This window comes from Pleurodeles waltl, chromosome 5 (assembly GCF_031143425.1).
Source record: "Pleurodeles waltl isolate 20211129_DDA chromosome 5, aPleWal1.hap1.20221129, whole genome shotgun sequence".
NCBI lineage: Eukaryota > Metazoa > Chordata > Amphibia > Caudata > Salamandridae > Pleurodeles > Pleurodeles waltl.
Window position 1 is genome coordinate 827,944,504 of NC_090444.1, and position 17,639 is coordinate 827,962,142.

The window sequence follows — 17,639 nt, forward strand, 5'->3', positions numbered from 1 at the left end:
GTTTCATTTTTGGGTAGATCCTTTTCCACCGATATGCCCAGAATACCCACATCAAACTTTACCCATACACAGTGGTGAGCTACAAACTTCCAATGTACCCCTATCCAGAAAATATGGAAACCCCTATCACTCCCAAATTACATATTCGATAAAGCATCAAGACAAAAGACGTGTGACCTTGGACGTAACTTCAATCAAGACTGTGACTGTTCTGTGCTTGCTGTACATTGAAATGTTGATTCTTTTCACAATCCACCAACTAAAACTTCCCATAAAATTTGTTTTCAACCTATTCCCCCCTAATAAGTCACCCATTTATTAAAATCCTTATTAGATCCCATGATCTTATTAGATCCCATGATCTGTAATCTTGTAACTGTGAGACCTCCTGAAGTGACTCGCCTGACCACAGTGGAGTATAATGTTGTTATGTATGGTTTCCAATGTTCATATGATTCAGCCAGATCAAATGTTTCTCCATATTTGAGTATACCCATGTAATTACAGCCACTAACTTTAAAGCCCAATAGACCTCTGAAATAGCGCAATGTCATACCCCTCTATGCTCTGGCTGACAAAGTTTAAGCATTAATTTCCATGGACTCTTCGCGCCACCAACAAAATGCTAAAGGTGGCATCTACCCAGCTATTGAAAGAGCATGGGGCCCAATAAGGAGTATTTGGACAGTCAAATAGAAATTTCTGCAATGATATTATCTCATAAAGTGGCTTCTTCACCAGGAGTGTTAAAGTGCTTTGTGTCTTCTGTGAATCTCTCCATGGGTATATTCAAGTTAAGCTCAATAAACTGATTCTTAATTAGTAATCATTATGTTCAGTTATTTGAACTCAGTCTCCATAACCCCAAGGGAATACCCTTCCATCGTCATTAAATTGGAGAACAGAAAAGACTTATTCCAATTTATATTAGAAATTAAAATGGGAGGGAAAATCCTAAATGTTGCAAATGCCCAGAAGTCGATTTTCCAGTTCTGCCACAAAAAGAAGTACATTGTCCCCATATAGCGAGATGTGATCTTTCCTACCATCCACATATGTAATGCCATAAAGAGTCAAATCCTGACTAATGGGGCATTCAAGTGTTAACCATTTGCTCTGCTATGGCAAAAAGAATGGGGGAAAGTGGACAGCCCTGCATCTTACTGTATTTTGGTTTGAAGGTACTGGTCAGTTCACGGAAAACCTGATCATCAGAGCTGGCTTCACGTAAAATTGACTCTGAAAAGGAATCACAATTTAGTAGAAGAGAATGCTTTCGCCACATCCAGTGCCCACACGGTCAGAGGGCCCTTCAGTTTAGCCTAATAATAGAAGCAACAATATAGACATAGAAGGTTTAACCAGGTGGATCTGTCAAAGGGGGATGAAGCCCAATTGATCTACAGAGAAGTGTGACAGCAAGACTGACAGTTGACCGCCACCTAACTTACCTTATGAAGGAGTGCGATAGAGGCATGCTTCAGGTCTTTCAACAGACATCCCTCAGATCTTGTACTGTCATAAAATGGCAACAATGTAGCAAGTAACATGCTCAAAATTATTTTAAACATCTCCACTGGTAGACCATAGGTTCAGCAACCTTGATGTTCACAACTGTTTGATAGCCATATCTATCTCTTTCGCCAAGAAATTTTCCTCCAATATGAAAAATCAATTTCCACAATCCTACCGAGAGACAACTCACCAGCACTGATTGTATTAACAGGCCGCTGGACATGGACCTAGAAAAATATAATCCAGAACTGTAGTGATAGAAGAACACCTTCATTTTGGCGTCAACATCTTCCTTTATTGTCCACTTTGAATCCCTAAATGGTCCTGCCCACCTTCTAACGTCCACTTGTCTGCTGAACCAATCTATAATCCTGCTCACATAAAGGCCTGATCACAAGATAAGGGCAGACATTTTAGCTTGGGTATAAACCCACTGATTAATATGGACCTCAGATGTCATTTGTTTTTTAATTTGTTCATTGATTCACTCACCTTGTGTGCTGGACCACATTGCTGTCCCCATACTCATCTGGTGAGCCACTTACACCAGCTTCCTAAGAGGGACTGGTGTGCTATGCACCTTTTTAGTCGCTAGTAACTGACTCCTATGCCTCAAAGAACTTGTCATTTCCTGAGGCACATGAAGACATAATGGGGATAAACCCATCACTCATGCCAACTGCCATTCTAATTGACTCATGGCTGCCTAGAAGGCTGATCCATAATAAAAATTGCACAACCAGCACAGCAGAGGCTGAAGTAGTCTTCTATCTATGCATGGCTGATCCAAAATTTTAAAGTGACTTCCATCAAACACTGGAAAAAAGGGGCTAACGTAAAGCCACTTTCTAATGTATTGTTTTAAGATAACCAACAGGGTAACAATCTGGAGTGCATGTGAAGGTTGAATGTAGCAGCAGTCTTGAAAGAAAAATAACATAGGGGAAAACCCTAATAAGTAATGTGTCAAACTGTCGGTTTACTTAATTTCATCGGTAGGAGGAAGGAGTGTTGTGTTTAACCTTTAGCAATTAATGTCAGATCTAGCACCCCGTCTAGACTCAGAGGGCTTGAAATAAAAACAGGACCCATCCCAAGGAAGTTCCCAATCTTTTCACATTGTCTCTAAACACAACAAAGACAGGGTTTTTGTAGAGCCAGGGATAATCAGCAACTTTTAAGCATCACTGAAAGGAAAAATGGTTCTGACATTATCTGCACACATTGCATCAAATAATTTAAGATGAGACGAGAGCATCATTTAAAAGAACAAGTTACTCACCTTTGTTAACCCATTATCTTGTGGAGACTATCTAGCTGTGGATTACTTACCTTTGATTTTCCCCAGGGTGGATGCAGAAGCTTTAGCTCCAGCAATAACCCTGCACTCACCATCCGGTGGCTTCACTCGGCTCCTCATGGCATTGCTGGCGTCGGTAGTGACGTCACGGTCACCTATATAGGGGGTCACCAATGTGCACGGGTGTCAGTTACTTTAAGCACAACTTTTCATTCACGAAGCGCAGAGCCTTGAAAAGAACTGCCACATGTTTGTCCAAACTACAGCACTGAAATGGGATCACCTTAACACTAGTAAACGAGTCTGCAGAGTGGGGAGGCATGGGTGGGTGTAAGGAATCTGCAGCTAGATACAGCCTCTACCAGATAATGTGTTTCTAAAGGTAAGTAACTTTTTCATCTGTTAGAGACTTTTAGATGTCGATTCCTTACCTTTGATTGGATACCCAAGCCATATCCTCCTGGCGGTGGGCTGCAGACAAATGTTTTCAGACTAGAAAGTCCTGTAGGACCAAACAGGTGAAATGCCCATACCTGTGAACCCAACTGATCACGCAGTAGTGTTTGGCAAACGTGTGCAGAGATGCCCACGTTGCTGTCTGGCAGATGTCCAGGACTGGAAGTCCACAAGCTGAGGCCTTCAGTCGCAGCTTTTCATCTGGTAGAATGGGCTCGTCAGCCCTCTGGAGGCTGCCTCTAAGCCAGTGAGTAGCAGATCTTAAGATAGAGAACAACCCAGTGCAAAATGGTCAATTTCTGTACTGCCTGACCCATCTTGGTTCCCACATACTCCACAAAGAGTTGGTCATCTACCTGGAACTCTTTTGTGCAGTCAAGGTAGAATGGGTCCAGCCGGTGGAGTCACTCCTCTTCCTTAGAGGGATGTGGGGCATGCAAAAAAGGTGAGTATGGTGACAGTTAGATCCAGAAGGACTAGAAAGAGGCATGGGTGCACAGAACTTCCTTGTCTGGAAATATCATGAGATATGGAGGCCTGGATGATAAGGCCTGAATCTCACTGACCCTCTGGGCAGATGTTATTGCACTAAAAAGGCTGTCTTGACGGTAAGCAGCCAGAGGGGACAATTGTGAAGTATCTCGAGGAGAGCACACATGAGGTAAGTGAGAACTAGATTAAAATCCCACTGAGGCATGAAAAGGGAGAAAGGGGGGACAAATGTACAAGCCCTTTTAGAAGCTTATTTACAATAGGGGAAACAGAGAGGGTTGGTCAGGCAGCCTTAGAAAGGCAGACCCAGTGAAGGGATAGATCTTCAGAGTGCTAACAGTGGAACCCTGATGGGCAAAAGAAAGAATGAAAAGAAGAATAGCAGATAGAGAAGCAGAGAGAGGATCTATAGACTTTTCTGCACAATATTTTACAAATCTTTGCCAACGGCAGACATATACCGTTTTTGTGGAGGAATGCCTGACTGCATAGATAACATTACAGAATTTGAGAGGAAGGTAAAAAACTGTCAACTGTCACCGCTCAACCTCCACGCATGAAGGTACAGAGTTGACAGGTTCAGATCGATGCTCATTTTCAGAAACTTGGGATACCAGACTCTCCGTGCCCAGTCCGGAGCGACAAGGATTACTTGGGCCTGATTGTTCTTGATCATCTTGAGAACTCTAGGCAGGAGTGGTAAGGGGAGAAAGGCATACTGCAGGCCTGAGCTCCACCGCGACAAAAAGCGTCGCCATGAGATTGCCGCCTTGAAAACGACAATGCGCAATACTGCTGACATGTGTGTTCTCTTTTGGGGCGAACAGATCTTGCCAAGGCTCTCCCCACTGCTGAAAGAGATCTTGCACCACCTCCCAATGGAGACGCCACTCGTGATCAACTAGACCTCGACGGCTGAGTTTGTCTGCCCTGGCATTCAGAGAACCTACGATGTGCTGAACCACCAGGGTTATGCCCTGCTGTTCCAGCCTTGTCCCGGGATGCAGGGCCGCTTGACAAAGGGTCCATGACCCCACCCGCCATGCTTGTTGCAATACCACTTGGCGGTGGTGTTGTCAGTGAACACCTGCACCAACTTCCCCTTGACAGAGGGAAGAAATGCTTTCAATGCTAGTCGGATCGCCCGGAGCTCCAACATGTTGACGTGGGGTCTGGATTCTGCCCGAGACCAGAGTCCTCAGAAGTGATGCATCTGTCACTATTGTAAAGTCTGGTGGGGTAAGGGAGAGAAGTCTGCTTCTGACCCATTCATCGTTCGTAACCACCACCTGAGGTCTTTCACAGTTCCCTCTGAGAACAGGACCATGTCAGAGATTTCCCTGATGCTGCATCCACTCGGGCTTCAGGTCCCACTGCAGAGCCCGCATATGCCATCTGGCTTGTGTCACCCGCAGGATAAAGGAGGCCATGAGGCCCAGCAGCCTCAAAGTTAGTCTCACTGAAACCCAAAATAAAGGCCGAAACATCGGTATCAGTCTGAATATCCTGGACTCGCTGCTCGGGAAGATAAGCCCAAAACTGCAGTGTCTCCAGAACAGCTCCTATTAAAGAGCGTCTGAGAGGGAGTCAGGTGTGACTTCAACATGTTTATAGTGAACCTCAGCGAATGAAGGAGGTTCACCGTAGTCTGGAGGTGGGCGACGACAGCCTGGGATGAGCTCGCCTTAAACATCCAGTCGTCAAGGTAGGGGAATAGTGAAACCCCTGACCTGCGCAGATGAGCTGTGACCACAGTCAGTCATCACCTTGGTGAACGCCTGAAGGGCGCTGGTAAGGCCAAATGGAAGCACTGTGAACTTAAAGTGCTTGTGGCCAACCTTGAACTGAGGAGGTGGTGTATTCTCCCTCCAACTGGGCCAGCATGGTCCTGCAGAACCAAGCTAGGGAGGGTTTTGAGGCTGCAGCTGCCGGGGCTGGGTGGCAGACAACCTCTGGCCTGCAGACCCTCTAGATCTGAAGGAACTGCGCCCATGTACTCATATTGCCTGGGTTGGTTGTGTGGGGCGGTGTCTGGCGCAGTACCACGCCCCTTCCAAAGCAACGAATTGGGAGAGAGGCAGCCGGTGGACAAGGAGATGCCAAGAGGCCCAAGGACTTGGCGGTACACAAGATTACTTTAAGCGCTCCAGACCAGATTCCGCTTTCTTGCCATAAGAGCAAGCGCTATCAGGTTTGCCTGGACATCCAGCGAAAAAACAGATGTCCTCAGCCAGGCATGGCACTTTAAGGTCACTGTCGAAACAATGGCTCTGCCTAGTGAGTTAACCGTATCTACGCCACACCGAATGGTGAACTTAACTGCATCCCTGCCGTCTTTTACTGGACCTGAAGCAGCACTTGCACAACCTTATTCCAAATGGTATGCGAAAAACAGCCCAATAAGCAGGAGGTGTTCACAACCTCAGTGCCAGGCTGGTGGAAGAAAACTTCTTCCCAAAATAGTCCAGCCTCTTGGATTCCCTGTCTGGGGGGGTGGAAGGGAATGTAGGGTGGGAAGTGGAGGCTTGGACTGCCAAGCTTTCAGAAGTGAGGGGTTGAATGAGGAAGCTGGGGTCGCCCGGCCCAGGACAATGGTGGTGGGCGATCGTCCTATTTACAGAAGCCCTTGTGCTGGCTTGGATCAAGTTGCCATCATAATATCTGTAAGGGCAGAAGGTGTTCAGATGTAGAAGCCCCAGGCTGAAGCACTTCTGTAAAGATGTTCATCTTGACAACCACTGAGGGCAGTTCGAGGACATATGCTGCCTTACGCACCACCATTCCATAGGAAACTCCCTCCTCCATAGCCACAGAGGGGAGCGAGAGCAAGCCAGTATCTGGAGAGGTGTCCAGACCACTAGCCTCTCTGAGCTCCTCATACCAATCCAAACTACTGTCCATCTGGTGTTCCAGAAGGTTCAGTGACCCCTCCCACTCTTCTACTATGCCTGGCTGTGCAAAATAAGGCTTGGGCAATAATCTAGCACCTGTAGGTGCTGGAATCGGCATTGTGAGATGTCGTCCTGACTTTGTATTGTTGGGTATCAGGATGGGGCTGGCGCTACCGGGAGCATAGGCGTTGGGACTGGCACCAGAGAATGTCGCCTGGAACAACCAGTGCCAGTCTGGATCCTGAATCAGATTCATGAGACCCCATCGGAGCAGAGGCTGAAGCCAGCAGCGTCAAACCAAATGGGGCCTCCTGTGACACTGCGGGACCCAAAGGTATGCCAGTGGGGTTGGCCCACTCTAATAAGGGGCGCATAGCCTCGTAAAACTCTCTGATTTGAGCAGGTGTCGATTCGGCTCCTAGAAGCAGGGGGAGGTGTGGATTTGAACTGCGCAGCAGCTCAGCAGAACAGTGCCAGGTATGCCGATGTTCATCACTCGTCTCATCGGCCGACAGATGAGGTGACATTGAAGTCGTCCTGGACTACTGCTTCTTTTCCCTGATTCTCCTGAAGACCTTGAATGCGACGAAGAGGACTTAGGGCTCCTGGAGCGGTCCCTTGACCTCCTTTTCAACAAGAAGCGAGGCCTCTTAGGAGTAGCGCGTGCCAGTGTCACTGACTGCCCGGCCGCAGGCAGCTTTAGGCACCACTCCCTCAAAGCCTTTGGCGCCATGGCCTGGGAATGTGAGCATAACTATGAGGTGTGGTAGCGCTTGAGGCACCAGAGGCAAACAAGATGGGGGTCCATAACCGACATGGCAGGGTGACTGGCACCACATGGTTTGAACACAGCCTTTCTTGATGACATCGACAACACACTTGAAGAAAAACTCGACAAAACATTGAAAAAAAGACTGTACAAATGCAACAGAGGGTAGCTCTCTCCTGATCAGTGCTAACTGGTGTGTAAAGAAAATAACTGATGCCTGTGCGCCTGGATGGAGCCTATATAGGTGACCAGGACTTCACTTCTGACACCAACATTGCCACGAGGAACCAAATGTAGCCACCCGATGGCAGGTGCAGGGGTACTGCTGGAGAAAAAGTTTCTGGATCCAGTCCGATACCCGGGGAAAATCAAAGGTAAGAAATCTACAGCTAGAAGTCTCTATCAGATGCAATATTTCAAGCATCGGCTGCCCTCGTAACAATACTGAAGCACCCAAAGGCATGAGAGAGAGCACAGCTAGAAGACCATGTCAGAAAAGAATATCAAATACACGAAGATCTGGGCAGAAATCCACGCCTTGCTGAACAATTAGTGCTCCATAACACCATACATATATCTGGTAAGTTATAGTCACTCTAGATCTTTGTCTTCGTCCTGCGTTTGCTTGTTTTTTTCTCTTTTTGGATGAAGAAGCAGCACACAATTGCAGTGAATGTTTTTATATTTAAAAAAAAAAAAAAAGAAATCGCTCACCATCACTCTCTATGATCTTTCCAGAAATTCAACTACAAGCACACACCAGAAATGTGGAGACATGGGTAAGCACCCTCAAAGCTGTAGAACATTGCACACATTTTGCTCCTTCTGCGAGGACTTAAATCATTAAAGTTATAAAAAGACAAGATTCAGACTATTCAAAAGTGGAGATACAGGAACAATGACTTTATTACTGAAGGTGCAGATGCCACTGAATGACAGGTTAACAGCTTGAGAGGAAGGTATTGTATAGGGCAGTCAACTGTGGTATGAAAATGAATGAGAAACCTTTTGAAGCCCCGCAGAAGAGTAGGTGTTCTTCAAGGTTTCAAATCTCAGTATCACTGGAGTGGCAAACATGGGAAAGCCTATGTAGCTGGAATCGATTTTGAAGCTATGAATGACAAGATTCTCGTTTGGACAGAAAAGACCTGCATGGTAAATAGACCAGCACTACTGCCCTGAGTGAACTGACTGCATGTGAAACTGAAATTCTGCTTTTTGCTGGCGAAAGGTCCAGACTAGGAGGGGCACATCTTGATCACCTTTATACTGATTCAGGACCCTTATCATGGTTCAGATGGAGTGCAGTGCCCACTTGTGTAAAACTCCGCCTAGATGTGACACCCAGACCATTGTGCTGACATCTCATGTGTATGCAGAGCCTCTGTAATGTAAGTGTGGATAATAGCAAGACTAAGGCCCTTATTACAACCCTGGCGGTAAAGCCCGCTTACCGCCGTGCTGAAGGCCGCCAACATACCATGGCCGCGGCGGAAATCCGCTACAGGTATTACGACCCACATCTCGTAATCCGCCACAATACAGACAACCAAACAAGTCCGCCACACCAAAGGTCAGTGATAAACTGGCGATACCAAAACCTACACCGTCACGCCAACAGGAATACACCCACACTATCACGACCCACGAATCAACGCGGCGGTCTTTCAACCGCGGTAATCCATTGGTGGTACACACCGCTGCGCTCAAAATACACACACATTTACAAAACACATCCACATTGGACAAATCGAAATACACACACCTGATACACATATAAACACCACACCCACAACACTATAAAACACACACCCACATTACCCACAAACCCTTACGACTTTTTTTGTGAAGAAGCAGAGAGAGAATAGCAAACACTACACCAGCATCCACAAGCACACCACACCATCACTCATACAACATCCACGCACCTCAAAGAACACACCCCAACACAACATTTCACAGCATAACAAACATCACCTCACACATCACCCACACCACATCATGGCACCTCAAAGACACCCCAGGTTTTCTGAGGAGAAGCTCAGGGTCATGGTGGAGGAAATCATCCATGTAGAGCCACAGTTTTTCAGATCACAGGTGCAGCACACCTCCATTGCTAGGAAGATGGAGCTATGGCAGAGAATCATCAACAGGGTCAATGCAGTGGGACAGCATCCAAGAACAAGGGATGACATCGGGAAGAGGTAGAACGACCTACGGGGAAGGTGCATTCCGTGGTATCCAGACACCAGATTGCTGTACAGAGGACTGGCGGTGGACCCCCACCTCCTGCCCCACAACTAACAACATGGGAGGAGCAAGTCTTGGCAATACTGCATCCTGAGGGCCTCGCAAGAGTAGCAGGAGGACTGGGCTCTGGTAAGTCATATCTTAATTACCATATCCCCCCACCCCACCTGCATGCCATCACATACCTCCACCCCCCCCTTCACCCCCATCACTCCAACACCTCACATATGCCCCACTATCACAACCTAGCCATCCCAATACCAAGCCCTGCATGCAACACCAAAGCATGGACACCCATTACCAAAGCATGTCCAGTCCAGATACCCACACAGACCCCAAAACACTAATCATACAATGGCAAACACAACAATGAAAGCACAGGAGTAGAGGGTAACTCACCCAATGCACAAGATGGCACACACAGATACAATAACTATGCATTTACACTCCAACAGGACCCATACCCAACGTCACCGGACAGGAGGTGCCAGACATATCCAGTCCCCCCCAAGAAGAGGCCCACAGTGACGACAGCAGCTCAGCACGCCTGGATCTGGATGACCAGCCTGGCCCATCAGGGACCTCTGGACAGTTGGGTCCCCTGCCACTGTCACAAACCACCACAGAGCCTCCCCGCCTCAGGAGACACCACCACAGCACCCACCCAGCAGGCCCATCTCTCTGTCCCCAAGACACGTCAATCAGCAGTGTGTCCACCAGTACAGGGACCCCAGGCAAACCCACCAACCCAAGACAATCAGGGGTCAGTGGCAGTGGGCACACGGTTCAGGGGACAGAGGCACAGGATAACAGGGAAGCTGGGAGGACTGCTGTGCGACAGGGGGAGGACAGGCCCAGGGTACCCACTCTCCACAAGGCACTATCAAACATCATGGGAGCATACCATCATTCCCAGGAGACCACAGTACTGGGCAAGTTTCAGGAGACCCAGCGGCTGCAGGAGGAACACTACCTGGGGATCAGGGAGGACTTGAAGTCCATCAACACCACCCTGGTCACCATTGCAGGGGTGCTGGCAGACCTGGCCAACACCATGAGGGTCACAGTGGCACACAAACGGGCCCCTGACACTAGCCTGAACAATGAACAGCCCTCCACCTCCCCTGGCGCTAGTGGACAGGAGGCCCCGTCGGCCACCAACACCCACGCCCTGCAGAAGGAGAACTAAACCCTGCAAACGGTCCCTGAGATCCAGGAACAAGACAGAGAACATTGCAAAGACCCCCGCAAGGAAATAACTCTCTCCTGATTGTCACCCTTTTGTCCCACTTTGTCACCCTGACAACTCTGACCTGCCATCATTCCACTTCCTATGCCCCCTTGGACAATGCACCTGTGAGACCAAGAGACTGATCTCTAACATGGACATTCCTCCACCATCACCCCAGCCCATTGCACATCCCCCTCCACTTATTAGCACAGAAATAAACACCCTTGAATCACAAATCAATCTGGAGTCAGTCTGTACTTTCACAAAAGTGTAATTGCAACCTCTCATGTTCACATACCAATGTTACACAGTTGTTGGGCAGCAGTAAACATAGCAGAGGGCACAAAGTGGGAACCAGCTCTGTGAAATGGAAAGGCAAAGTGACATGTCAGGGTCCATACACAGAGGTAAAAAGGCAGATTAATGCTATGTCCTACAGTAGTATGAGATGTGAGAAGCAGTAGCATCCTCTTACCTGTGTCTCATTGGAAGTATTGCATAATGATGTTGTTTCAGTTGTCTAAATCTTCTTCTGCCTCCTCTTCTTCACTGTCCACAGGTTCCACAGCTGTCACAAGACCAGCATCAGGCCCATCCTCCTGCAGAAAAGGCACCTGGCGTCACAAAGCCAGGTTGTGCAACATACAGCATGCCACGATTATCTGGCACACCTTCTTCGGTGAGTAGTATAGGGAGCCACCTGTGAGATGGAGGCAGCGGAATCTGGCCTTCAGGAGGCCGAAGGTGCGCTCTATTATCCTCCTAATTCGCCCATGTGCCACATTGTAGTGTTCCTCTGCCCTTGTCCTGGGATTCCTCACTGGGGTCAGTAGCCATGAGAGGCTGGGGTAACCAGAGTCACCTGTAAATATAGGGTGACAACTGTTAGACATCCTCCAACACTTAGGGACTTTCCCATACATAGACACCTATTTAAACTATGAGGGGACCTTGGGCTCACCTATTAGCCACACATGGTGCCTCTGGAGTTGGCCCATCACATACAGGATGCTGCTATTCCTCAAAATGTAAGTGTCATGCACAGAGCCAGGATACTTGGCATTCACACTGGAGATGTCCCTGATACCATGGCCACTGTTTGAAAGGAACCACTGGCCAGGAAATGGAGCACTGACAGGACCTGCACTAGAGGGGGGATTCCTGTGGGATGGCGGATAGCTGGCATCAGGTCTGGCTCCAGCTGGGTACACAGTTCCTGGATTGTGGCACGATCAAGTCTGTAGGTGATAATGATGTGTCTGTCTTCCACTGTCCACAGATCCACCTGGGGTCTGTACACCGGAGGATGCCGCCATCTCATCACCTGCCCCAAGCAGACGTGCCCTATGGAGGAGAAGGGTGAGCAGAGTGTCACACACCACAAGGCTGTTTAGCACAATCGTGATCTAATTGTTGTGTGCCTTTGTCTGTCCTTATTCCTGGCCAAAATTGGGTGCCATGCCATGTGCCCCCCTGAAATGGCGGCTGCCTGACCTGTGAGGAGGGACAAGGGGAAATGAGGTAACCGTGCTGGCGTTCTGCAGCGTTGCGGTAGGTGGTCAAAGACCGCTGCGCAATTCAGCATTGGTTATCATTGGGGTCTATGGGTTCCAGGAGCCAATGACGATATACGCCTGCGGTGACGGTACGCACCGCCGCGGACGTGACCGCCATTTTCTATCTGTTCACTCACTTGATACCTGACCTTCAACAGGAGAGGACCTGCACTGCACGTGCTGCTGTGACCTGCATCTGGAAGCGACAATGGCTACAGTGTCTGGGGAAAGGGCCCCTGCCTTCACCACAGAGGAGTTGGACAAACTGGTGGTTGGGGTCCTCCCTCAGTACACGCTACTCTACGGTCCTCCAGACAAACAGGTGAGTAAACTGTGTGCATGGTGGATGGCACATGATTGTATGGAGTGCTGTGGATGGAAGAGATGGGGGGGAAACAGGCCAGCATGTGAGGAGGGTGAGTGTATGTTTTTCTGGGCCAGGGTGGGAGGTTTGTGGGCAATGAGTGAGAAGAACCGGACAGGGGAGTAACATCCCTTTTAACTTCACTTTTCCTCTAGGTCAGCGCCCACCAGAAGAAGGGTATTTGGCATGCCATCGCCAAGGAAGTGCGGACCCTGGGGGTCTAACATAGACGGAGCACCCACTGCCAGAAAAGATGGGAGGACCTGCGCCGCTGGAGCAAGAAGACGGCGGAAGCCCACTGGCGATGGCCATCCTAACGTGGAAGGGGTGCCCGTCGCACCATGACCCCCCTGATGTACCGGATCCTGGCAGTGGCATATCCTGAGTTGGATGGGTGCTTGAGGACATCACAGCAGCCACAAGGGGGTGAGAACAGTCTCATTCAGCTAACTCTGCGCGCTTTACGAGGTGTCTAGGTGGGGGAAGTAGGCTGTGGGTTCCCCTAGGCCAGGGCAGACGCACCAAGGTACATCCATTGTTTTGCAGGCTCAGTGCCACTCCAACCCCAAAGGTGGTAATTGCCCTTTACAACTAGTCAGGCTCCTGTGGGTTCCAGCTGTGCATCAAATGGGTCTAGGCAGAGTTCCCCATGGGCATGTGCTTTTCCCCTGCACTGTTAGTGCATGGGCTAGTGCCCGTGTGTTGTGTCCGCCAATGGTAGTGGTGTTGCAGGCATTGACCATGTGTCTCTGCTGTTTTTCCCCACCTTTTTGTTTTGTCACCCTGTCCTTGTGTGCATTAGCATCACCTGGCAGAGGAGCATTGGCACCGGAGCAGGAGGGAGCTGCAACCCACATGGCCCTGGAGGGTGAATTTACAGAGTCTGAAGGCACCAGTGGGGCGGAGGGCGAGCGGTGCTCCACGACGGGGACAGGAGCAGACACCAGCGACAGCGACTCCTCCTCTGATGGGAGCTCCCTTGCGGTGGCGGGCACCTCTGTGCCCACCGCAACAACAGGTACAGCCGCAACCCCCCCCTACCAACACCGTCCTCCCAGCAGCCCCTCATTGAGTTTCCCGTGCCCGCTCACCCAGGAGGGTGGGCATCTCCTTCGCCCCAGGCACCTCAGGCCCTTCCCCAGTCAGTCCTGTTGCCCTCAGTGAGGAGGCTATTGACCTCCTGAGATCCCTCACTGTCTGGCAATCAACCATTTTGAATGCCATCAAGGGTTTCGAGAGGCATTTGCAGGAAACAAATGCATACCTGGAGGGCATTCATTCGGGTGTGGCAGCCCAAAAGAGAGCATTTCAGGCTCTGGCCTCAGCACTGATGGCAGCCATTATCCCTGTGTCCAGCCTCCCCCTCCAACCTCCACTACCCAGACCCAATCCCCTCTAACTCAGCCTATCCCAAGCACACCATCAGACCAGCATGCACACTCATCAATACACAAGAGTGGACATGGCAAACATAAGCACCACACATCCCACAGGCACTCATCCCCATGCAGACACACCAACATCCACTGCCTCCACTGTGTCCCCCTCCTCCTCCCTCCCTGTCTCGTCTCCACTCACACCTGCATGCACTACATCCTCAGCCACTACCTCCATCACCAGCACGCCCATCACCACACATGTGGTGGTCGGAGTATTAAAGTGGCTGTCTATGTTGCCGGTTTCCGCCATGGTCGTGATTCAATTTTTTTTTAACCGCTGGCCTGTTGGCCGTATTACCGCCGCTTTAACACCAACTGCCAGGGTTGTAATGAGGGCCTAAGTCTTGTGCTACAAATATGATTGCTGGGACCAGCCAGATCCATTTTGGATAGCACATGGTTTGACGTAAGATGGACTACAGTTTCCCTAGATAGTGGAATTGTATTGCCTGTATTTCTGTAGCTGAAGGAAGCAGTGACAAACACCGAACTATAGGAGTATGGTCACAGAAACCACATGAGGACCTTTTAGCAGGGGATTGCTGATTAGTCGTCACTGAGCATTGCCATTTGATTGAGGAGTGGAAGTAAAGCAATAGATTCAGTTGCTAAGGAAGATAAAGGGCCCTATTACAAGTTGGGCGGTTGAACCACCACAACTCTAATACGACGGAGTGAGGCAGCCATCAAGCTGGTGGCCTCCACCTGTCACATTACGATGTTTCCACCAGGCTGACCAGTGTAAACCGTCGTATAACGATGTTTCCACCAGTCAGCTGGTGGAAACAGTGTGGAGGCACTGACCTTGGCTCCCTCAGGGACCCAAGGCCTATGCTGTCGCACACAGCACCCTTGGAATGCGCACAGTCTGCATAGCTGACAGTGTGCATTCCAAGGGTGCTGACAGGGGGGGCCCCTGCACTGCCCACACACGGTCGTGGGCATTGCAAGGGTCCCCCTGTGGCCCCCAGCACTGCCTTTCCGCCAGGCTTTTCATGGTGGGGACTCCGCTATGAAAAGGCTGGTTGATAGGGAAGTTGTGATCAGCATGACGGAGTTGAACTCGGCATCGCCGTGGCTGACCACGACTTTGACCACCACCAACCCACTGGGTTCTGTGATCCCAGTGGAGGCGGTGGTCTCCTGGATGTCCGACTGCCAGGTTCATAATCTGGCAGTCAGACCGCCAAGAATGAGGTGATCTGATTGCCATCGTGAGTTTGGCAGTCTCAATACTGCCAAACTCGTAATTAGGCCAACGTTTCTAAACCGGACCTGCCTTTTCGTCTTTCCCCGATTGCTACATTAGAAAGGCTGATGACAGCCGGGTGCAAAGTCTTCTCACTTGATTGTGCACATGTTTTAGACGCTTCTGTGTGGGGGCTGCATCTTTGGTACATGCTATGAGAACCACCACCTTCCACAAAGGCAGTCTCTGTACCCCAGCCTGAAAACTGGCTCCTGGACTTGAGACAGTCGATCAAAATTCTCGGTCTGAAAAATGAGCATGAACGTTGTTCCAGTCCCAAGTACTCCTGAACCAAAGAAGGTAGGTCTCCACAGGGTACTCAAAGAGTGGCTGTGATCCAGGACTAGTCTCCAAAAGGTCAGGGTACACCACCTGAAATCTATGCAATTTGCTGGTGAAGTTGTGGGTTTGGTAGCACCTAAACTCCTGCCTGCTCAATGAGGGAAGGAGCATGCCTGGCACAGCAGGAAGAGAGACTGTCCAGGAAGAGATGCCCTGTTCCCAGCATGTGGAGCATCCAGAAGAACTAGCGCTGACCTGAGCTTTGAGGGTCTCCCAGCCTATTTTCATGGTTTGAGTGGTGAACTGTGTGAAGCACTGATAGCCCTAAGTGACAGTGTGCGATCTCTCTCTGCACCATGACCAAAATGACTCATTCTACCACTGACTCAATGTGTTGTGCGACCAGCAATGACCAACAACACTGCTGTAAAGGAGCCCCCCCCCCCCGCTTCAAAGGCCCAATAGGCTGAAAATGCTGACGACAAACAACTGCTGCCAGGCCTTGCTGTGCTGTTCTATCCAACAGCAAGGTCTGACATGTGGGGTGATGCCCTTGATAGAGGATGCTGACTGCGTGAACACAAAGAGAGCATCACCAATCAGCACTGAGCCTCGTCTCAACAAACAGGTGACACAAGGCCTTGAAACAAAGACTGGTAAACAGAAACTGTACCTTGAACTCAAAGACAAGCATGCACATTAGGGAAAATGCCTATTGCCAACCTGATCTCAGTTGCTCACGATGTGAATAAACTGACCTGTAGGTTACCTAATATGGTGATTGCTTGCACTGATAGTGAGCTCACACCTGTGCCCAATTCTTGCCTATGACCTTTTCCCTCTGCTAAAACACTTTAGACATTAAAGGCCCCATAAAAGCAGAGGTAGACAACTGTAGATGGCGTGGGAGATGTTGTACTTGGCTAGAGCCTTGTAGATGTATTTGTAGAATCCTGTAAGTGACACTCCATTAATGTGTGTAGTATTTTGTTTTGCAGTGATAAAATAGTACTTAGCTTTTTAATTGAGACAAGCACTTGGCTGGCTAATAAGTTATTATATCTTTTCTACTGCTTGACTGGTCCCGACTTTCATAAACCCTACCACCCCAAACAATGTGGGATTTAGTAATGCGAACAGTATGAAGATTGGTTTGACAGTTGAATTTAGGATAAAATGTTGTGTGTGTTTTAGAGGGGGGGGCATACAAATAAGGTGTGGAGGTATACGTTGAGGCTGTGGTGGATTTTTTTTTTTTACCAAGCTAAGAGTAGATGGGACAGGTCAGAGCATGCACTGGCTTATGATTACATTTCTAATTTAGTCTGAATTTATTTTTTGAGAACTTCGGATATCTATATAGAAAACCTCTTTAGCAGCTTACTGATAAAATAAACACAAAGGATTCTGTTCCTCCAACTTGAGGTAAAGCTCAGGTGTATTTTGTAGGTCTAAAAGGGCTGGATCAAGGTCTCATTTTTAGAACAACCACATTTGAAAGATCTGCATAGAGTGAAGCTCAATGGAACTAATGCACATTGCCAGAGGTTATCTAGAAAATCAGGCAATGATGTATACTTCATGAACCTAGGTTGGGCACCCATGAGTCAGAGTATATTTAGGCTTGTGTTCCATGGCGTACCAAGAAGAAATAACTACTGGTACATCCACAATCTCCAAGCAAAAGCAAATTTAATAAATATATGTGGCACTAATTGCTCACGAGCTGGTAACTGAAAATATTATGTATTCCATTTTCAGCGCATACAGCCATGAAATATATATTCATCCAGCAATACATACTTTTAACAAATATGCCCAATATGCTGCAGTGGAAGTGAATAG

The 17,639-nt window shown here is 48.8% G+C and overlaps 1 protein-coding gene across 22 annotated transcripts in view; it reads right to left on the reverse strand.

The window, feature by feature from the left end:
* EPB41L2 (erythrocyte membrane protein band 4.1 like 2) overlaps positions 1–17,639 on the reverse strand; it is a 1,020,488-nt gene that overhangs the window by 10,241 nt on the left and 992,608 nt on the right. The gene's annotated exons all lie outside the window — the stretch shown is intronic.